This window comes from Macaca fascicularis, chromosome 8, assembly GCF_037993035.2.
Source record: "Macaca fascicularis isolate 582-1 chromosome 8, T2T-MFA8v1.1".
In the NCBI taxonomy this organism is placed as follows: Eukaryota; Metazoa; Chordata; class Mammalia; order Primates; family Cercopithecidae; genus Macaca; species Macaca fascicularis.
In genome coordinates, this window is record NC_088382.1 from 58,012,192 (window position 1) to 58,035,180 (window position 22,989).

The 22,989-nt window shown below is 45.5% G+C and overlaps 1 long non-coding RNA gene across 2 annotated transcripts; it reads left to right on the plus strand.

The window, feature by feature from the left end:
* The first annotated feature begins 4,455 nt into the window (after positions 1 to 4,455).
* On the plus strand, positions 4,456 to 14,768 carry LOC135964727 (uncharacterized). Of its 2 annotated transcripts, none has more exons than XR_010577275.2 (3): positions 4,456 to 5,653; positions 9,524 to 9,791; positions 11,876 to 14,768. It is a non-coding gene; the product is annotated as an uncharacterized lncRNA (long non-coding RNA). The 2 variants fall into 2 exon arrangements; XR_010577274.2 differs by lacking the exon at positions 4,456 to 5,653 and adding an exon at positions 7,409 to 9,041.
* Positions 14,769 to 22,989: the final 8,221 nt, after the last annotated feature.

Here is a 22,989-nt window from a genome sequence, read left to right on the forward strand (position 1 = left end):
TAATTTTTGTAATTTTTGTAGAGACAGGGTTTCACCATGTTGGCCAGGCTGGTCTTGAACTCCTGGGCTGAAGTGATCTTCACGGCTTGGCCTCCCAAAGTGCCGGGGTTACAGGCGTGAGCTACCATGCCTGGCCAGCATTGGCTTTTGATGTTAGGAGCTTTCGCAGTCCTTACCTCCAATACCTTGTTTGACACCAGAATTTTCTTTTCTTTATTAATATGAGGAGGGGAAGGGAGGTAGTCACAGGGTAATTTGAAGTAGTTACAAAAAACTGTTTTGCACTGTGTTAATCTGGGTTCTCCAGATAAACAGAATTTAACACTTGTAGGTTATAACAAATGAAACAAACTTGTGCAGATATGTTTGGACTAAACAGTAAGACTTCATCGAATGTATGAGCAAGTAGGAAGTGAGATTGTGTGCACGGTTGGGAAGGCTTGATATAAGAAATGTCACTTCTTCCTGATTAATTAGTACAATACCAATCAAATATCAACCGACTTTTGTTAAAGCATGAGATGTTGATCCTAAGATTCTCATGGAGACTCTAACAGCTGTAAACAGTAAAAACCCAATCTGGAGAGGAAGTACCGAGAGAGTATTATTACTACCAGATAGCAAGTCCCTTTATACGATTATGTAATTAAGAGACAGAAATAGGAAATAGCTCAATTAAGCAGAGGAGAAAAAGCCCAGAGACAGACTCACATGTGTATGGAAACTAGATCCAAGGCAGAGGGATCTTTGAGAACTCCTGGGGAAGAATGGACTCTTCCATACGAGGCGCCAGGAGAAGTTATGCAGACAGGAAATGAATGAGATTCCTCGTCACACTCAAAAACCAGTTCCAGACAAATGCAGGCCTACGTGTGAAAAGCAAAACTAAAACTTTGAGAGAAAAAATATAGCAGACTCTTCTGGGTTGATTTGTGTCCCTCCAAGAAGATCTCCTGAAGTCCTAACTCCCAGTGTCTCAGAGTGGGATCTTATTGGGGAATAGGGTCTTTACAGAGAAAGCCAAGGTAAGATGAGGTCATTAGGGTGGGCCCTAATCCAATATGGACTGGTGTCCTTATGAAATGAGGAGATCTGGAGGCGGACTCGACAGAAGCCTCTATGCCCATAGTACTGAGAGCGTCTGAGTATACATAGGGATTTGGAAATGCTTTCCTCTGGGGAGAAGGGTGGTGCATGGGCTTCAATGTGATCCGTGAAGTCACGTTCATTAGAAAAGGAAGTAAAGGCTGGGTGCGGTGACTCATGCCTGTAGTCCCAGCATTTTGGGAGGCTGAGGCGGGTGGATTGCTTGAGCCCAGGAGGTTGAGCCCAGCCGGGGCAACATGGCAAAACTCTGTTTCTATGAAAAGTACAAAATGAGTTGGGTGTGGCAATGAGCACCTGTAGTCCCAGCTACTCAGGAGGCTGAGGTGGGAGGATCACTTGAGCCCGGGAGGCTGAGGCTGCAGGAAGCCAAGATCATGCCACTGCACTCCAGCCTGTTGACAGACTTTGTTTCATAAAAAGAGAAGAAAATATGACAAAATAATATTTATCTTATTGTCCATGTTCTTCTTTACGCTTGAAATAGCTCAGTAAACAAACAGCTAGAACATCCTGTTGAGTTCTCAGCTGGCAAATGACCATGAGGATGTGGGGGTGGGGTGGGAGGTCTCACTTCTTTTTTTCCTTTTTTGTTTTTTTGAGATGGGGTCTCACTCTCACTCAGGCTGGAGTGCTGTGGCGCAATGGTGACTCACTGAAGCCTCGAAATCCTGGGCTCAGGTGAGCCTCCCACTTCTGCCTCCTGACTTGCTGAGACTACAGCCATGCCACTGTGCCTGGCTAATTTTTTTAAAAAATTCTTTTTTGGAGATGAGGTCTCACTGTGTTGCCCAGGCTGGTCTCAAACTCCTTGGCCTCAAATGATCCTTCCACCTTGGCCTCCCGAAGTGCTGGGATTACAGGTGTGAGCCACTGTGCCCAGATCCAGGTTTCACCTTCTAGTAGGAGGCCAGGCCGGCCTTGGTGGAGGTGAGAAGGGAAGCCCAGGAGGAGGGGGAGCAGCCAGGGTGGTGGGAGGGGTCAGAGCCCATGGGCTGGTCAGTGAGGACACTGTTTTCCCCCTGAGAGACATAGGCAGCCACTTCAGGGTCCTGAGCTGAGGAGGGACATGTGCGGACACACATTTAGCACTGTCCCCCTGGCTGCAGCATTGAGGGGCTAGAACGGCCCTGGAGGATTGCAGGCTCAGCGCATGGAGGAGGGAGAGGTGCTCGGGCGTGGGGAGCGAGAGACGCTCAGATAAGTGCCTCTTCTTGCATTTCAGATGTGGGCCTGGCCTATGCCTTGCACCTTTCTGTCTGGCGTGGAGTTTCATCTCCTTGAAGGCTAGGATCCCTAGGATGGTATAAACAGAACAGGGCTCTGGAACACCAGAGGACTCAGGAAACTCACAAGTGACTTTTCCTTATGCTGTGACAAAATGGTTCTCTGCAGCATTTTGAGCTTAAGATGAATTCGTACAGCACTTGGATTTTACTTTTGACTACTTTGTGAAGCGTCCCTGTCAACGTGATGCAGCTGTAGGATGAACTTGCTGCCAGAGCACTTCCCTGGAGGCCTGGCCTCCAGCCCCAGCCCCTCCCCGCCTGCATGGTGCTGATGTTGCCTGGGGAGCCCGCAAGTCTCCCCAGACACTGTGTATTTTAATAAAAATATTAGTGGATTTTTTTAGAACTCATAAACACCATGTTAGTCTCCTTTTTTACATTTTTAATGGAACTCACAAGAAATCTGGCTTACAAATAGGGTGAAACAAGGTGATATTTGACACAGAAATAGCAGTGCCCGTAGATGCCGAGACCCTTTCAGAAGCTGGACATTGAAGGTAAACGTGCTGAGGTCTGCGTGAGTTGTTATTTGTAAAGTGCTGGACATGAGCACTGGCCTTCTGAAATGTCATCTGCTAAACCAAGAACAGAACAGGCCTTTCTCTCGGGAGGTTTTTATAAGCTGAAGACCCGCGGCAGGACAGAGTGCACTACACAACATGGAGAACGCACGGCCAAGACCGCCTGTGGGTGGTCTCCGCGCGGGACCAGGGGAGCCCATGCTTCCCTTACGGAGAGTCAGACATGGAGCCGATGGAACTTTGGAAAATCTTTTTTATTTCCCCAGTTTAGTCACTAGGAGGAGCATGCACATAGCAAGTCCGTGTTGCTTTGTAAATCCTGATGAATTTCCAGAATCATACTTTTAAGATTAAGTTGAGTAAGTTCTGAGCTCCGATTCCCCATCCATGGGTGACTGTTCTGTTTAGAAACGGTTTCATTGGCTGTAAGAACTAAATGAGATTATGATAAAGAGGGTGCAGAAACCATAGCGAAGCCTGTAAGTTTTGCACTTGCTCCACGGGCCAGCCCTACTTTAGTGATGGAATTGACTGAAAGTCAATTGTAATTTGGGTCACAGTGTCAGGTGCTTTACATATCTGTTCCCTATACCCAGGATATTTGTGCAACTTCTCCTGGGCATGTTTGGAACTGAGAGAGAAAGAAATGTAGGTGTGTCGGGTTTCAAAATATGCTGTGTAGGAAACATGCCTTGTTTTGATCAGTCACTTTCCTAGTTCTTATACATATCTGGGGGGGACTGTTTTCTTTCAACTGAGTTTTACCAAATCTGGAAGTGATTTTTTTTCTGTGTGCAGCTTATTGGGTTATCATAAGGTTGAAATATTTTGAAAATGTGGAAGATAAAAGTGATTTTTTAAGGTGGTGGGATAGTAAGTGTACTACAAATTACTTTCATTAATGTTGGAATGGTTTTATTAGGGCAATACTAACAATACTAATGGCTTGAGAGATTTTTTTTTCTTCAATTTTAAAATCAAGTGCTTTTTCTTGGCTGTGTCAGGTAGGGATGAATTTGTACAGCATGTGGATTTTACTTTTGGCTGTGTGTTACGAAAGGGTTCGTGTCACTGTCGTGTAGCTGCAGGATGAACTGGTTGCTGGAGCAGTTTCTCCTGGAGGTGGGGCCGTACAGGCTCTTCTCCCGGGTGTGCCCTGGGGAGAATCATCCCTACACCCCCTTCTCCACATCGCCTGTAACATTTGTATTTAATAAGTAGCAAAAATATATCTAAACACAAGAATGTCACTTTCATTGCATGGGGAACCTGCAGCTTTTTCTTTCCTTCCTTCCTTCCTTCCTTCCTTCCTTCCTTCCTTCCTTCCTTCCTTCCTTCCTTCCTTCCTTTCTCTCTCTCTCTCTCTCTTTCTTTCTTCTTTTTTTTTGAGACAGGGTCTCGCTCTGTCACCCATGCCTGAGAGAAGTGGCACAAACACAGCTCACTGTGTTTTCTCTCGGGAGAAATTTAAGAGGATCACTGACCTCTCCGGCTCAAGCCATCTTCCCACCTCAGCCTCCCAAGTAGCTGGGACTACGGAAGTGCACCACTGCACCTGGTTAATTTTTGTATTTTTTTGGTAGAGACCGGGTTTCACCATATTGCCCAGGCTGGTCTCTTGGGCACAAGATCTGCCTGCCTTGGCCTCTCAAAGTGCTGGGATTATGGGTGTGAGCTACTGTTCCTGGCCCTATTTGTTTTTTAATATGAGGTTGTGTTGTATTGCAATTGTAATCAATAGAGTAGATATAATTTTGAATTATGTGTTTAAACATGTTTTCAAGTCTTGTATGACATTGCATTAACTTACAGATTCATTTTTTGATATTCATGATATGCTTTTAAAGTACTTTATATGTGCTTTCAAAAATCAAACTCATTATTTTCCAAATTACCATGAAAATAGTAACACTGTGTGATGCAGTGGGACTCAATCAATGCTACCTTTTTGATTTCAGGGATTTCTTTTATGTGCTGGGTGACGGGTATTGTTTTCTGTTGAAGTCAGTGCTCCTTTGAAATATGTTACTGTGTCTGACAAACTCAGACATTTTAAAGTTCTCCATCCTCTGCAAACATCCAGATTTTCTCAAAGGCTTTTACTAAAATGTTTCCATTCCCAGTGGCTAAGTATGTGTGGGAAGGGGAAGAGCAGAGAACCTTTTACATCAGATGAATGGTTTTTAAGACTGTGTTATTCTTGAAAGTAATAGCTTTACTTCATGACAGTAGACCTGACCCCACGACATGAAACTTTTCTATTTCAGAGCAGGATAGAACCCTGTTGCCCGGGACGGGGAATTCAGCTTGGTTTGCTCCATTTGCCTGCACTGGCCTAGAGAAGGAAATGGGGTATTCACATCAGTGTTTCACAGCAAATGGGGGTGGGGGGCTTTCTTCCACCTGGAGGAAGGGGTAGTAGACACAGACTCTGTAGAACAGCTCCCCCATTCCCCTCAACCTGAGCAGAAGCAGAGAACATGGCAAGTCCTTTGCAAAGTGAGTCCAGGCTGTGATTTGGCTGTTTGCTGGTTCTTGGGAAACTGGCCGCAGCTGTGAGCCCTCAGGGCCAGGGTGGAGGCTCTCCTGACTGCAGCATAAGTGGAATGGAATAAAGGTGAATCTTCTTCTGAAGTTAAGCGTTGAATTCTCAGGTGGAGATCACTGAGGCTGTTCAGCGTGAAAGTACCATTCACAGAAAGTCCCGTTCACATGTCAGAGGCAGGCGGCAGCGACCAAGTAGGTGCCTAGATCCTATTTATTCATTGGGGGGCCTGTGACTTGCTCAGAAGCGTTTTAGAGACCACAAACAATGCTCTCAGCTCTCAGATGAGGAAAGAACGTTTCTGTGATGGGCAGATAACGTTTTACATTACTTGTTCCCTGTAGTGAAATGTCATCTGCGATACAAAGGTTATGTTTTTCTTAAGGTGGTCTCTTTTGCCATTAAATGAAGCTATGTGCCCCTGCGGTGACCTCTCTGCTCCCAAGGTCTGCTTGGCTGCATCTGTCTTGAGCAGAATCTTTGCTTCCATAAATACTCCTTCCATTCTGTTGCCTCTCATCTCTAAGATCTCTGTATCCCATAATCTGATTTTCCATCTACTGACGCATTATGATCACACGGGATGTTCACTGTGAACCCCAGGAGTCTAGAAGAGAGACAGCTGTTTTAGAAGAGTAAGATATTAAAAAGTTGAATTCTCAAAGAGCAAGTGCGTTCCAGACCCGGCGTGTACTGGGAGAGTTTCCTGTCTGTTGGTTTGGCCCCCACAGCCATAGGCGCTGCCGGGAAGTGCCTGCAGACCCCTGGCAGTCCTGGTTTAGCTGCAGTAGTCTGCCCTAGATCTCGACTGTGCAGCAGTCAGTAGCCATGTTAGAGGAGTCTTGGTGCATCTATAAATGCCAAATTTTAGTCCCCAGGAAGTGGGTTCTTGTGATCTGGGCCCCTCCTTGACCAAGTACAATCCAAACCAGAGGGCTTTGGAAGATGCCTTGAGTGTTTACCTAGATTTTGAGGCAACTGTTTCTCATTGCAGTCAATATTCCTTTGAAATATTTTCCCTTGTCTGACAAATTCATCCCTTTGGTTCGTTGCTGGTGGCAGGCTTGGTGGCCTGGGAGGTAGAGGTTGCAGTGAGGCAGAGGTTGGTGGCCTGTCCCGGCTTCTGCTGCCTGGTGTGGTAGCTGAGGGTGCTTTGGCTGTGAAACCACAAGCCTGAGGTTCAGTTTTTGCTGGATGGAATTGTGGAGAGCTGAGGCCCCTTCTCTTAAGCCGTTCAGATTTATGGACTGTGGCCCCAAGAGAAGGAGAGGGGGAGATTTAAGCTGCTATTTGGATAATGGAGCCAACCCCCAAGACACTCAGCTTAGATTACTTGGGTGATTTATTTGAGGTCCGGGCATCTGGTCTGAGGTGGGGGCTCCTGGAGACACACTCAGCCCTGCCCTTCTGGCAGAAGTGGGCTGAGCCCTCCCCAGCTGAACACACCACGTGCTGCAGATGAGCGAGCTTAGATTTGCAAAGGGTTTGAACACTCCCTGGTGAAAGGCGCCGCATGAGTCTGGACATTCAAATGCTCGTTTTACCAAATGGCTCCAGAGACACAACAAGACAGAGATGCCATGAACAAGCTTAGGGTCCAGGGCCCCTCGGAGTCCAAGATCCAGCTTCCCTGGTCACCAGAAGTGACTATCAGATTCCAGGAACACCAGGCCTTACCTGTTTTGTGGCATTCATCAAGCATATTTACATTAAATAAATGCATATGGAAAGCTCGAGGGGGGAGAATAATTTGTTGTTTTCAGTTTTGCTCTATTGAGTCCAAGGTTACTGGAGGAATTCACTGCCCTGCCTGGTGCTGGGCACCTTCAGTTCTCTTAACGAACGAGTTGTAACAAAACCAGGTGCTTAGAAGTAGATTGAGTTTATTTTGTTGGTTTAAGCAATTGGCTGATTTTAGCATTAGGATTCTCTCATTTCAAATCTTTTTTTTTTTTTTTTTAACAAAGCTTCAGTGTACTTCCTGAAAAGGTAGAGTCCAGAAGATGTTCTAACTCAAATGAAATCAGGGACTGCTTCTCTGCTTTGTTGAAGTCAATAGATAAAGTATATCATGCTGTTTTTACTAAAGAGTAGCTGTTGGATTTAACCTTGGTTCATGTTCATGACAGCTTTTGTTGTTTTTAAATTTTTTTCTTTTTTCTTTCTTTTTTTTTGAGACAGAGTCTTGCTCTGTTGCCCAGGCTGGAGTGCAGTGGTGTGATTTTGGCTCACTACAACCTCCGCCTCCTGGGTTCAAGCGATTCTCCTGCCTCAGCCTTCTGAAGAGCTGGGACCACAGGGACACACCACCATGCCCCACTGATTTTTGTGTTTTTAGTAGAGGCGGGGTTTCACCATGTTGGCTAGGTTAGTCTCGAACTCCTGACCTCAGATGATATGCCCATCTCAGCCTCCCAAAGTGCTGGGATTACAGGCGTGAGCCACTGTGCCCAGCCCAAATGCTTGTCATTTCTTTTTTTTTTTTTTGAGATGGAGTCTTGCTCTGTCGCCCAGGCTGGAGTGCAGTGGCACTATCTTGGCTTATTGCAAGCTCCACCTCCCGAGTTCATGCCATTCTCCTGCCTCAGCCTCCTGAGTAGCGGGGACTACAGGCGCCCGACACCACGTCCAGCTAATTTTTTGTATTTTTAGTAGAGACAGGGTTTCACCGTTTTAGCCAGGATAGTGTCAATCTCCTGACCTCATGATCTGCCTGCCTTGGCCTCCCAAAGTGCTGGGATTACAGGTGTGAGCCACCGCGCCCGGCACTTGTCATTTCTTTCCACTGGAAACATTGGGACTGCTGTAGCTATTTTGAAAGACACAGTGGGTTGCTGTTCGCCATGGTCACCCTACTGATAGGCTTTGGGCTCAGGCACCCCCTGCGGTGCTGGCCCGGCTGCCACACTGAGCAGGAGGGCTGTGCTGCGCTCATTTTCAGTGTCCCTGGTGCCTGACCAGGGCCAAGTTGAGGAGCACACGCACTGTGTCAGACGAGCTCTGTGTGCATTTTATTCTTTGTGTGTGGAGCTGGTGCCATCCACCCCTGGCAGTAGACACAGTCTGGCTCTTCCCTGCATGGCACCTATGCTTCTGTATCCCCTGCCCCCTGCCCGCTTCTCGCTGGTTGGCGGAGACTCAGGCTGAGGCCTCTGTGCCGAGGTGGCCCTCAGAAGGGAAGGTTTGCCCACTGAGGTCTGCGCTCCCACGAGTAGCCAGGGACTCCTCCTCCTCTGTGTGCAGGTGTCCCTTTTGTTCTCTGAAATTAGCTGGAATCCAGGGCTGATGGAGAACAACCTGGTCTGGGCATCCACAGGACAAGGTTTGAGTTGGGTGGCGTGGGGTAGGGCTGTGAGATGACCAGGGCCAGAGAGAAAGGATGCTGCCTCCTGTTCAGCCTCCATCTGGAATTGGTTGGGAGGGAGAGAGATCCCTGCCCTTTTATCAAGTATCTTTTCTCCCCCCATTTCCTAGTGATCAACAGAAGGGAATACCTGTTCTCATAAAGGAAGAAAGGCCACTGTGCTCAGCGAAAGGAGGCCTGTTCCATGTGAGCACAGTTACATCTGGATGGAGCTGGGGGTGTGTCTTTCCCCTGTTCTCCTCAAAACCTATTCTCTGGTGGAGAACTTATCACTCACACACGTGTGCATGGTAGACTTTCCTCTGCTCACCCATTTAGCATCTCTGGCAGGTCATTGCTATTTCTTTCAATATGAACCTTAATAAAGTGCAGAGGAAGCATATTCATGTGTTTCTGAAGATAGTCATGAAGGAAAATAGGCAGGGTTTGGGAAGCTGTATGTTTCCGGCAGGTGCAGAACCTTATTTCCTCGGTTAGGGAAGAGCACATGATTGTTAAGGGTGAATTAGGCATGCAAAGAGCTGCGCTGCTGGCTGACTGCTTTCCGCCCGGACCCTGCTGACAGTCGAGGGTCCATTCTAGAATCAAAGTGGGAAGTGGGGGGCACAGGTGCTGGGCTGGGAGGCCTGTGGCATGAGCCATGCCAGGGGCTTGGGGCCGTTCTGCATTTTGTTACTTTCTTCCTTCATCCGTGTTTCAGGTCCAGAGCACAACCTTCTCTCCTAGTGCCTGTCTCTTGGCAAGGTGCTGACGTCTGCAGGGAGAAAGACAGAGCGTGGCCCCAGGTGTATGTGGTCCCCAGAGTTCGTGAACACTGACATGGCCCCACCGCATCCATGCTAGAAATATGACTTCTGCTGGCTTTGAAATGCACTTCTGTCCTGATTATGTCCTCCACTTGGCTCGTCATTTCTTTGTTTAATACATTTGAATGATGCTCATTCTTTGGAAAATAAGAAATGTTTCTGGTAAGTTCAGAATCCCCCCTTGTATGGTTTATTTATTTATTTATTATTTTTTGAGATGGAGTCTTGGTCTGTCACCCAGGCTGGAGTGCAGTGACATGATCTTGGCTCACTGCAACCTCTGCCTCCTGGGTTCAAGCGATTATCCTGCCTCAGCCTCTGGAGTAGCTGGGACTATGGGTGCATGCCACCACACCTGGCTAATATTTTTTTGTATTTTTAATAGAGACGTGGTTTCGCCACATTGGCCAGGCTGGTCTCAAACTCCTGACCTCAGACGATCCACTGGCCTTGGCCTCCCAAAGTGCTAGGATTATGGGTGTGAGCCACTGTGCCTGGCCCCCTTTTATAGTTTAGTAGCTTTCATGAGTATGGCAATCTGAAATAATCGCTTTTTGCCCTAACAACCATTAGGAGGAAATAGTGGAAGAGGACACATGACTTCTCTGTGGAAAACCTAGACAGGGTCTGAAACACACTCCGGTCTGAGTCTGTGGGAAGGTGCTGGGTGGGCGTTCACCACTCCATGTTCCTCTGCAGGAGCTAAGGAGAGGAAGGGCCTGGGTTGTTCTGTTGGGTGAGCTGCAAGGCCAGAGGGATAGAATTAATCATATTACATAATTATTGACCAGGATATGTTTTTTTTTTCCCCCTGAGAGGCATTTATGTCTTATCTGAAGCCAAAATATGTCAAAACCTTTTATTACCATTTTACAAACTTGCTTATTTCCCACTGTCTCCTGCAAATACCTTTCCAGCCCTATCTTGTATTAATTTAATCTTCACCTGCTTAAGCTATTTATTGTACTTAGATATAATAGTAATTCGCAATGAGGTCTTTGTGTGCTGGTATTTCTCCCAGAATGCCTGCAGTGGCTCTCCTGGCCCAAGACCCAGCTGTGAGGTCCCATCCTTAGTGGCCACGACCCCATCACCAGCTCTGTCCTGCACCCCCACATGAGTGATGTATCCACACATTGTGTTTATCCAGTCATCCGTTGACTAACATTCGGGCCATTTCCACCTTTTGGCTGTTGTGAATAATGCTGCTGTAAACATGTGTGCACAAGTCTTTCTCTCAGTGCCTGTTTTCACTTCTTCTGGGTATTAGAATTGCAATTGTAAAGTAAATTCCTTAAAGGAAGGAGTTGCGAAGTGTGCTTATTTGTATTGCCCATGGAATTAAACTCCAGTGCTCTCAGTGGCTTGCGTGGTGCACACCTTTTCCCTGCCCTTCTATCTGTCTCCACCTCAATCTCATTACTTCCCTGGCTCCTTCTTGGAAGGATCCTCTTATATTTCTGGTTACTAAGATTTGCTTTCTTATAGAAGCGATAATCTTAATTGATGCATTTTCCGCAAATGCCACACAGCCACACATCCACACATTTCTTTCTTTCTTTCTTTTTTTTTTCGGAGATGGAGTCTTACTCTGTCACCCAGGCTGGAGTGCAGTGGCACAATCTCAGCTTACTGCAGCCTCCACCTCCCGGGTTTAAGTGATTCTCGTGCCTCACCCTCCTGAGTAGCTGGGATTACAGGTGTTCACCACCACGATCTGCTAATTTTTTTGTATTTTTAGTAGAGCTGGGATTTCACCATGTTGGTCAGGCTGGTCTTCACCTGCTGACCTCAGGTGATCCACCCACCTTAGCCTCCCAATATATACATATATATACACATACATATATTTGAGATGGAGTCTTGCTCTGTCGCCAGGCTGGAGTACAAGGACGTGATCTCGGCTCACTGCAACCTCCACCTTCTGGGTTCAAGCGATTCTCCTGCCTCAGTCTTCCGAGTAACTGGTACTACAGGTGCATGCCACTACACCCAGCTAATTTTTGTATTTTTAGTAGAGACGGGGTTTCACCATGTTGACCAAGATGGTCTCGATCACTTGACCTTGTGATTCACCCATCTTGGCCTCCCAAAGTGCTGGGATTACAGGCATGAGCCACCCTGCCCTGCCTATGGGTGAATATTTTTTAGGAGAAAAGCACTAAACCTCTCTGATGCATTGGAGTAAACTGGATTTGCCTTGTTCCATTCCCCTTTTGCTAGCATGATTGTTTTTTTCTTTTCAGGGAGAGGTAGAGAAGAAAGAGGAAGCGCCTGTGGGCATCTGGAGTCTGATTAGGCTCCTTGGAGACCCAGCTGTATTTGCAAGGGAGCAGCAGCGGCCCAGGCCCCAAAGGCACAGAGAGCTCAAGGCGGAGGAGTTCGCTGGACTCTGTCAAGCTGAGAGCTTCAACCGGGGAGTTTTGAAGATTTGAACAAGACGTGAAGAATGTTTTATAGCCTGTGCTTTAGAAGCGCCTATGCTGTGATTTTCCACGACACCAGACAGGCGCCCAGTGGTTATTTTTCCAAGAGGGCAAATGGACCGTTTCCCTTAATTAGGCCGGAAAATGTTGCTTGATAAGACACCATAATTCTTGTGCTCACACAGAGGTAATAAGCGTAGATCTAGTGAGGACTGCCTCTTCAGGTGGGCTTCTCTGAGATAACAGAGGAATTTTCCTGCTGTAGCTTCCTGGCACCAGGGACATTAATGAGTCACAGGGTGTCTAGGACCCACAGGTACGGGTGATTCCAGGTGACCTCCGCGCAGTGATCCCAGTTTGGTGAGGGGACTGGCAGGTCACGGGACAGCTGAGCGCCCAAAGTGGAGGAGGCGGCCCCAGCAGTGGCCAGAAACAAGTCCCCTGAGTTGAAATGGCAGGACTTGGGCTTGAGGTGAGATGGAGGTCAGGAACTAATTGCAGGGTCTCTTCACCATCCCTGGCCTTGTCATTGCCAGCCCTTCCCGATAGCACCCCCTTTCCTCCTCCTCCTTGACATCCCTGAAAACTTTCTCTGGGAGCAATTGAAAAAGCTTACGGTGGATGCTGAATATGAGGGCGTCTGCAGCTGCGTCAGGATGTGGTCTGAAGGAGGAGCATTTGGGAGGAGAGGGAGAGGCCGTGGAGTGGAGATTCAAAATAGCCTCCCCTTCCCCTTACCCCCAACACACAGTAGGACCTGGCTGGCTTGCAGTGGAAAGCACGCTGGGCCGAGGCCAAGGGCAGAATGCGGAACACCGTGGAGGGTGGCGGCCAGGGGTCGTCCCGCTTCTCCCTATTGCTCCTTCCCTGCCCGCCTCTCCTAGTGATGAGCGGCCTGGCCGTGCTCCTTTACTCCCATGCTCCAACACTTAGGAGATGATAGTGTGTGTCTGGTCCACCGGGTGAGAGTGCCCGGGGGTCGGAAGCAGCTACTTGAGCGCGGGCCTTGGGCATGGCAGGGAGGTGGCACCCTTTTCCCCCTCCATCAGTGAGAATCAAGTGGTTCCCACGGAGCCTCTCGGTTTCCTTTATTTTTGTAATTTTGAAAATATGCATAACATGCACTTAACTATGTGTATAATGCCCGTAAACTCAGTTTCCAGTTTAAGTAAATGGCCACCATCCCGTTTGAGGTCTCTGGGTCCTTCCGGAGCCGTCCCTTTCTTCTGTCCCCTGCAAGTACTATATCCTAAATTTTGTGTTTATCCTTCCCTTGATTTTCTTCACAGTTTTTCCACACATTTGTTGTTTTAAACAATAGCTAGTTTGGTTTTTCTTTTTTTTGAGTTTAAAATAAACAGAATCATACTTTATATATTATTCTGTGATTTCTAGTTTCATTCAGTTCTGTGTGTCTCTGAGATTTATCCATGTTTTTTGTGTAACTGTGATTTATCTACTTTCCTTGCCTTCTGGATTTCAGTTGAAGGAGTATACCATCCTTTTGTTACGGACATTGGATTGGCGCCTGGCTTTCTGCTACTACAGAAAGAGCCACTGTGCCCACTGTCTTCCATCTCTTCCTGCACAGACACAGCAGGTCTCCAAGGCCCTTATTTCCCCAGGGGTTGAGTTGTGGGCTCATAGAGCACATGCTTTCTTCACATTTTCTAGACTGCTCAGTTAATTTCCAAATGGGTTGTAACAATTACTTTCTATTGGGCGTGTGCACAGAGTTCCAGATCCTTCCCAAGCATTGGTATTGTCAACGTTAAAATCTTTGCCAGTCTGCTGGGTACGAAATGGTTTTTTGTTGTGGCTGTTAATGAGCTTGTGTGTTTTCATGTACTTACAACCATTTTTTATTTCTCTCTGTGAAGTGTTTTCAAGCCTTTCCCCATTTCATCTCAGAGTTGTTTACTAATACAGTTCTTTATATATATGTTATAGACAATAATCCTTTGTCAGTTACAAGTGTGACAAAATTTTCTCCCAGATAATTGTTTTTTCATTCCCTTTATAAGGTCTTTTTAGAATAGAATTTAAACATTTTAGTTCAGTAGAAATCATCAATCTTTCCCTTTATATTTTTGCTGTGGTATTTTAAGAAATTCCTCACTGTCTTGATGTGTTCATATTTTGCCTTTTAAATTTTGTGTTTTTTGCCTTTCTCCTTTGTCTTCAATATACTAGAATTGATTTTTGTACATGGCGTGTGCCAATAATCTAATACCCATATGTGCAATCAATGTCCCACCACCATTTATTGAATAATCATCTTTTCTCTGCTAATTTGCAATACCAGCTTGGGCATACAGAAAACTTCCATTCGTGCGTTGGTCTAGATCTAGCCTCCATTCTGTTCTCTTTGTCAGCTTGTCTGTTTCTAAATAAGCACCACATTGTCCTACTTTCTGTAGTTTCACAATGATTTTTGATATCTGTGAGTCAATTCCTTACACCTTAGTCTTATTTTAGGAATGTCTTGGCTATTCTCTGCTTTTTACTCCTCCTACACATTTTTCAATCAGTTTATCAAGTTTCACAAAAAAGCTTGTTGGGTTTCAAATGAAATCGCATTGAATCTATAGATCCACTGGGGAAGAACTAATACTGTATTATATTTAGTATTTTAATCCACAAACATGATTGCTTATTTCTCTGTTTAAATTCTTTAGAAAGACATTTTAATAAAGTTTTATAATTTTCCTCATAACAATCTTATTTATCTTTTGTTATATTTAGTGTTAGTTGTTTTGTATTTTTTTGTGTGTGTGTCTTTTAAAGAATACATTTTCAAACTGTTTGTTACTGGGATATTTTTGCTGAGTCCTAGAGTATATGCATTCTTCACATTTTTTAGATTCTGCTCAGATTTTAAAAAGTTTCTATTTGAAATAATTATAGGTTCACAGGAAGCTGTGAAAATGTATGGGTAGATTCAGTGTTTCCCCCAGTTTCCCCCAGTGGGTACATCCTTTGTAAAATAGTGCAGAATCAAAGCCAGGACCTGACACTGGTTCAAGGTATGTGCAGTTCTGTTTATCATGTGGGCAGGTTAGGATAAGCAGCACCAGAGCCAGGCCGGAGCTCATCCAGCCCCACGACAATCCCCCTGTACCACCCCTTCGCGGTTCTCCTCCCACCCCAGCCCTGCATCATCACTCACCTGGATGCTCGTCTTTTTTCCATTTCTGTAATTTTGTCATTTCAAGGACTTTATATAATGGAATCATACAGCATGTGACTTTTGATATTGGCATTTTCCCCTCAGCCGAATGCCCTTGAGACACACCCAAATTGTTGCATGTATCAAGCGTTAGTTCTTTTTTCTGGTGAGTAGGGGCCATGGTACAAGTGCATCACAGTTTGTCTAAACATTCACCTGCTGTAGGACATTTGAGTTGTTTCCAGTTTTTGGCTATCACAAATAAGGCTGCCACGAACAATTGTGTAGAATCTTTTGCGTGGGTATACATCTCCATTTCTCTGATAGAAATGCTCAGGATTCGTGGTATGATAGGTATATCTTTCTTCCTTTTTTTTTTTTTTTGGACAGAGTTTCACTCTTGTCACCCAGGTTGGAGTGCAATGGCGCGATCTCTGCTCACTGCAACCTCTGCTGCCCGGGTTTAAGCAATTCTCCTGCCTCAGCCTCCTGAGTAGCTGGGATTACAGGCACATGCCACCATGCCTGGCTAATTTTGCATTTTTAGTAGAGACGAGGTTTTACCATGTTGGCCAGGCTGGTCTCAAACTCCCGACCTCAGGTGATCCGCCTGCCTCAGCCTTCCAAAGTGCTGGGATTATAGGCGTGAGCTGCCGTGCCCAGCCACATGTATCTTTCATTTGTGAAGAAACTGCCAGCTGTTTTTCTGAGTGACTTTACCCTTTTACATTTCCACTAGCAATGTATGAGAGATCCAGTTTTTATATATCCTCACCAATGTTTGGTATTGTCACTATTTCTAATTTTAGCTATTGTAATATGTGTGTGGTGATTCTCATTGTGTTCTTTTCCTTTTCTTTCTTTTTTTTTTTTTTTGAGACAATCTCACTTTGTCACCAAGGATGGAGTGCAGTGGCATGAACATCTCAGTACAGCCTCGACCTCGTGGGCTCAAGTGATTCTCCTACCTTAGCCTCCTGAGTAGCTGGAACCACAGAGGCATGCTACAGAGCCAGGCCGGAGCTCCTCCAGCCCCTGGCTGTACATTTTTTTGCTTGTTTGTTTGAGACGGAGTTGTTTGAGAGGAGTCTTGCTCTGTCACCAGGCTGGAGTGCAGTGGCATGATCTCAGCTCTCTGTGACCTCCACTTACCGGGTTCAAGTGATTCTTGTGCCTCAGCCTCCTGAGTAGCAGGGATTATAGGTTCACGCCACCACATCCAGCTAATTTTTGTATTTTTAGTAGAGACAGGGTTTCACCATGTTGGCCAGGATGTTCTCGATCTCTTGACCTTGTGATCCACATGCCTTGGCCTCCCAAAGTGCTGGGATTACAGGTGTGAGCCACCTCGCCCGGCTGGCTGCACTTCTGTGAATCTATTCTAGATCCTTTTCTGTTCCACTGATCTTCATGCCTGTCACTCTACCATTACCACGTGGACTTGGTTAGTGGAGATAGTTAGTCCTAAAATTTCATGGAGGGATTCCTTCCACATTATTCTTCTTTTTCAGAATTAATTGATTAATTAATTTTAGCTATTCTAGTTCCTTTCCTTTCTATATGAATTTTCGAATAACCTTGTCTATATCTACAAAAAAATCTGGCTGAGATTTTGACGGGATTTGGGTTGAATCTGTATGTCACTGTGGGAAGAATTGGTATCTTTATGATGTTGAGTCTCTTATCTATGATCACGATGTGTCTATTTATTTAAATCTTTGATTTCTTTAATCAGTGTTTTGCAGCTTTCCACGTACAAGTTTTATACATGTTTTGTTAGATTTTTTCCCCCTAAGCATTTAATTTTTTTGAGTGACTGTAAATGGTGTTGTGTGTTAAATTTCAGTTTCCAGCTGCAACTTTGTTTTACTCACTTTATTAGTTCTAGGATTAAAAAAATAAGTTCCATTGGATTTTCTCTGTTGGCCATCATGACATCTACAAATGAGGACAGTTTTATTTCTCCCTTTCGGATTTGTATGAGGTTTTTTTTTTTTTTTTTTTTTTTTTTTTTTAACAGAGTTTCGCTCTTGTTGCCCAGGCTGGATTGCAATGGTGCGATCTTGGCTCACCTCAACTTCTGCCTCCCGGGTTCAAGCGATTCTTCTGCCTCAGCCTCCTGAGTAGCTGGGATTGCAGGCATACTCCACCATGCCCGGGTAATTTTGTATTTTTAGTAGAGAAGGTGTTTCTCCATGTTGGTCAGGCTGGTCTTGAATTCCCAACCTCAGGTGATCCACCTGCCTTGGCCTCCCAAAGTGCTGAGATTATGGGTGTGAGCCACCATGCCCGGGCTTGTATGCATTTTTATGTCTTTTCTTAGGTGAGCCCAGTCTAATAATGTAGACAAGATGGAAGAAGAGTCAGGAGAGACTGGAAGCAGGAGTGGTGAGATGCACAGGTGCTGGCTTTTAAGATGATGCCCACTCTTCCCTTTTAGTTAATGTTGCATGCCTGTTTGTCAGATTTTTCTGGTTTTCCTCATTATGATAACTCTCACAGTGGGAAGTTATGCATCATCACATTTTTGAAAACTCCAGAGTAGCTATGTGATATACCCCAAGCCAATGAAGTGAGCACAGAGTGAATGTAAGCCTTTTCCAGGCAGATGCTTTTGCAGCTGGTATGGGGATGGCCTCTTTATTCTTGGCCATAAGATGGGATGTGCTTTGGATGGAGATGCTCTGTTGACCACGTTCTGGAGGAAGATGACATGGAGCAGTGCTGCACTTGGCCCTGGAGAGCGTGACTGCTATAGAAAGCTGTGGGGATCATGGGTTGTTGGTCATGACCAATTCCCCCTTTCTCCTTAATACCCAGGTCACTGTATTTCCACCTTCCTCATCCTGCTCCATGTGATAGAAGGCTGGTCTCTGTTGCCTGCATCTGCCAGGCTCCCTTTCCTTCTGGGTACTGGTTGGGTTCAGCCAATAGGAGGCCCCGGTGGGACAGTGGAGAGGGGAGGAGAGAGCGCCCAAGGTGTTTATCCCCTGGCTTTCCCCTACCAGGCAGAGGGTTAGGGATGGCTGTGTTCGTCTACCTGAGGTCCCAGTGAGCTGGTAAGCACCCCTCCTTGCCCCTCGGACACGGAGGTAAACAGCCTTTTGCTGTCGCTTCATCAGGTCAAACCTGTCATCTCCCTTAACTTCACCACTTCACTAAACCCCTCAATTACTCCCTGAGTCCTGACTGGTACCCTGGGCATTGTCGCAGGGCAGATGAAACAAGTGAGAATGAGCCCATTGCTCAGTTGCCGCTCCTGGAGGGACCTTCAGAGCGCGGTCCCTTTCAGTGGGCAGGGCAGGCGCTAGAGAGCATTGTCTGAGGGAATTAGGGTCAACACAGCATGTTCTACCTGCTGAGGATATGTGCTGCAGCAATCACATATTTGCAAACACATGTTTGACCTGAATTTGCAATCATTCTCATGATGTGCTGAATCCTGAAAAAGGGTTGTTATCCCAAAATTATAGGAAAGAAAACTGCCAATTTGGGAACTTCATGACATACTACAGGCCACCTACAAGGAGGCATGCAGCTGTGTTCATAGCTGTGGTAAGCAGAATTTCCAAAATTTCCCTCAAAGATGCCCCACTCTGCCCTGGGCAACCCTTCAGCAGGAGGAAATACTTTCCCTTGCTTATCTCACGTTATGTGGCACAGGTGGTAAGGAGATCGGCCTGGGTTACCTGGGCGGGGCTACTGTTATCACAGGAGCCTCTAACAGCAGGGAGCTCAAGAAAGAGCTGCGGCAGAAGTGAGAGAGATTCAAAGCGTGAGAATTCCATGCACTGCTGCTGCTTCAGTAAGCTGAGAAGGTTTGCCATTTCATCATATGTGCCTGCCTGATCTGCTGACTGGAAAATCTACGCAAACCAATGTAGGGCAAATCCAGGAAGGTGGAGGCTATTCGTTTGGAGGGCAGCAGCCTGAAGGAGATGGTGGCTGTCATTCATTTAGATTGGGGTATCTCTGCTGTGAAGCAGGCACCTGGAGTGTATTCGCGACCCTCAGTATCCCAGCCATGTCGGGTTGCCACGCCACGCCACAGCATGGCGGTAACTTTTCCTGAGTCTTTAAGTTGGACTGACACCCCATGAGCTCTGGTGTCAATCAAGCTCTGAGCTACTTGACTCAGTGGAATAGAGAAAGTGCCTTTATTCATGGAAAGTTGGGCCAAGTCACCTGCACATGGGAAGAGCCAAATTCTAATTTCAGCTGACTGTGTCACATGGTCACAATGGAGAATGGGAGACCCACATCGATACTACAAAATAATTCAAAAGTGCATGTTCTGCAGACAGTGGGTGGGTATGTTAGAATCTGGAACTTAGCATTTCTAATTTTTTTTGGTTCAATATGGGTTTATGCTATTCTTGCATGTGCCCGTTTAGCAATCTGTGCTCTCTCAAAGGTCTGCAGTGCAGGTGCTCATTTTGAACCATTTATTCAAATTATTGTGTATTGCCTGATTGGTGTTAGAATTTTTTTATTTTTTGAGACGGAGTCTTGCTCTGTTGCTCAGGCTGGAGTGCAGTGGTGCAATCTTGGCTTGCTGCAACCTCCACCTCCCGGGTTCAAGCGATTCTCCTGCCTCAGCCTCCCAAGTACCTGGGACTATAGGCACGCGCCACCGCACCTGGCTAATTTTTGTATTTTTAATCGAGATGGGGTTGGCCAGGCTGGTCTTGAACTCCTGACCTCATTATCCATCTGCCTCAGCCTCCCAAAGTGCTGAGATTACAGGCGTGAGCCACTGCACCCAGCCTGTGGTAGAAGTTTTTAAAAGATGATATAATTAGGCTGGGCACAGGGGCTCACACCTGTAATCCCAGCACTTTGGGAGGCTGAGGTGGGCAGATTGCTTGAGCCCAGGAATTTGAGACCATCCTGGGCAACAAGGCAAAACCCTATCTTTTCCAAAAAAAAAAAAAAAAAAAAGAAATTAGCCAGGTGTGGTGGCGTACACCTGTAGTCCCAGCAGCTACTTGGGAAGCTGAGGTGGGAGAATCACCTGAGCCCAGGAGATCCAGGCTGCAGAGAGACGAGATCGAGCCACTGCACTCCAGCGTGAACAACAGAGTGAGACCCTGTCTCAAAAAATAAAAAAAGATGGTATAATTAAATTTGCTTATACACACCCAGAGACCTTGGATAGCATGGACCACACATTTGAGGAACTAAAAAAATACAATAAAAAATAAACAGAAGTATAACTGTATCAACTATTTCCATGAGGTTTGAAACAAAGTTATTTGCATAGTCAGTGAAAATCCATGTGCTCTTGTTCACTGTGAGAAGGAAGCTCTGCCAGGTGGCAGTCATGCATTAAAGGACAATTGCACAACAGAAGTGAGCAGCAGCACGCTGGGTTTGATCCACTCAAATAAATCAGTTTGTGGTAATAAAGTGTTTTCTTTCATTTTGAAAAAGTCATGAAAACCATGTCACCTCTGGAATCTGTTTCACTGATCTCTCCCAACTTTCTTGATTATTCTTGGGAAGAAAATCTTTTCCCCTTGAAATATTCCCTTTCTTACTTTAAACCCTAACAACTTGCAAATGTCAGTGAAAGAACAAAGGCTTTTTGCAGAGAAGCTGCCGTGCAGGAAAATCAATGGGGATGCAGTTGTTTCATGGGGGCTTTCCTGGTGACACGCCAGCCGTCACCCAGCCCCTCCCATGTGGAGGGTGCAGCCTCAGAGGCAATGCAACTGCCTCCAGCAGTGGCCTTTCCTGGCAGGGAGACAGAGATTTGAGGCTGCAAGGAAGTTGACAAAGACTGGAAACCATTGGTGGACTTTCAGTAAGACTTTGAAATATATTTTTGACAACTTTTCTATTGACCAAAAAATTTTCAAATTGATGTGGCCCAAAGGCTACCACATCACATCACCTATCCTTGGATATAAGGAAGTTGGGGCCTGGGAGAGTGTGTAATGAGGAGTAGAAAAAGAGTGAACTATCCAGTAAATGCCTTTGGGAAGTTGCCTCCCCAGTGGAGGGAAAGAAGAGTCCTGCCTTTCACCAAATACACAAGAAAATTCTAGAGGAAATACATTCTGAAAATGGAAAAACTAAACCTTGAAAAAGTGCTATGAGAAAATATAAGGGGATATTTTCATGATTTTGGGGTCACAAAGGGTTTACTAGGCAAGACTCAAAATCTAATAACCATAGAGAAAATGATAGACAGATCTGACCAACAAAACCAAAACAAAATAGAAACCCAAACCACTTTTTAAAAAATTTTTAAATTTTTAGTAAAGATCTATCACTTTTATATAAAAGTATAATCTACAGGAACCTATATTTAATCATTCCCCTCAAACATCTGCCCAGAAATAGATAATGAAACTAGAAAAGGTGCTTTGGCGGAAAACTTGATTTTGGAGTTGTACCAATAGATGTGAATTCCAGGAAGGGTTTCAGTTACTCACTGGGTGATCTTGAGCAGGTAACCTCTTTTCATACCTAAGATTTTTACCTTTAAAAATTAGAAATAATAACATCTATGTCATAGAGATGCTGTAGGTATTAATGAAATATGTGTAAGAGACAACATATGCATATTGTTGGTGTAAATGTAAATTTCCCTTCTCTTTCCCTCCTTGAACCAAACCACTTCTGATTAGTGAATGACACCATCAACAAGTTTAAGCACAAGCCAAAGAGCTAGAGAAAATATCTGCCACACATGTAACAGAAAAAGGGTCATAGCTGTAATAGTTGAAGAGTTCACACCAGTCAATGAAAGAAGAAGACAAATGATAGAAGAGGCAATAAAGTCAAGCCCAAGAGGGAAAAAAAGAAAAAAAAAAAAAAAAAACAACCCTGCTAATGACCAGTCAGCACTGCAAAGATGTTCACCCTCAGTAAAAATGAGGGGAACGTAAATACAGAGCTGGGAGTATGCCGAATGCTGGCTGCAGCTGAACGCCCAAGAAGGACACAGTCTCCCTGAGTCATCCCTACTCACTCATCTCTTCACTCCACAACCAACAACAATCTGGCTTTTGCTCCCACTGTCCCCAAAATGGTTTTGCTCAGATTACCAAAAACTTCTTGGCTACCAAGTCAAATGAGCATATTTTAGTTCTCATATCACTTGATCGCTCTTCTTTGCAATATTCTCTTGACTTCCGTAAAATCATGCACTTCTGGTGTTTTTTTCATCTGGGCTACTTTTTCTCAGTCTCTTTGCAGTTCCTCTCTCCACGCTTCTCAGATGTCAGTGCTCTTTAGGGTTTGTCTCCAAGTGTCTTCTCTTCCTTTTCTACGTTCTCTGTGGTCTTCCTGCATGACCCCCACACTCTCAAGGTTGAACTCCAGGCCCTGTTTCTAGGACAGACTCTTCCTCTATGCTCCAGACCTGTGTCTTCGATGGTAACTGTGCATCTCTACCTGGGAATGTCCTGAGTGTCTCAAATTCAACATGTTCAGAATTAGACTAATTTCCTCCAAATGTGAATCAGCCACCCCGCCAGGCCCTGTCTCCATGACTGGCACCACCCTGTCCATATAGAAGCCTGGATATTGTCCTTGATGATTCCCTTTCATTAGCTTGCCGCCCTCAGTGGGAGGCCAAGCCGCCAATCCTTTACTAATGCCTCACGAACCCAATCCATTCTGTATTCTCCATCCCAAAGCCACTGTCTTGGTTTGAGTCACATTTCTTGGCCTAGACAAGCGAAACAGTTTTCTGAAGGTTCTCTCCCTTCCAGTCTGCCGTGCTGCAGTGTATAGTGCTCCTTCTCACAGTTCA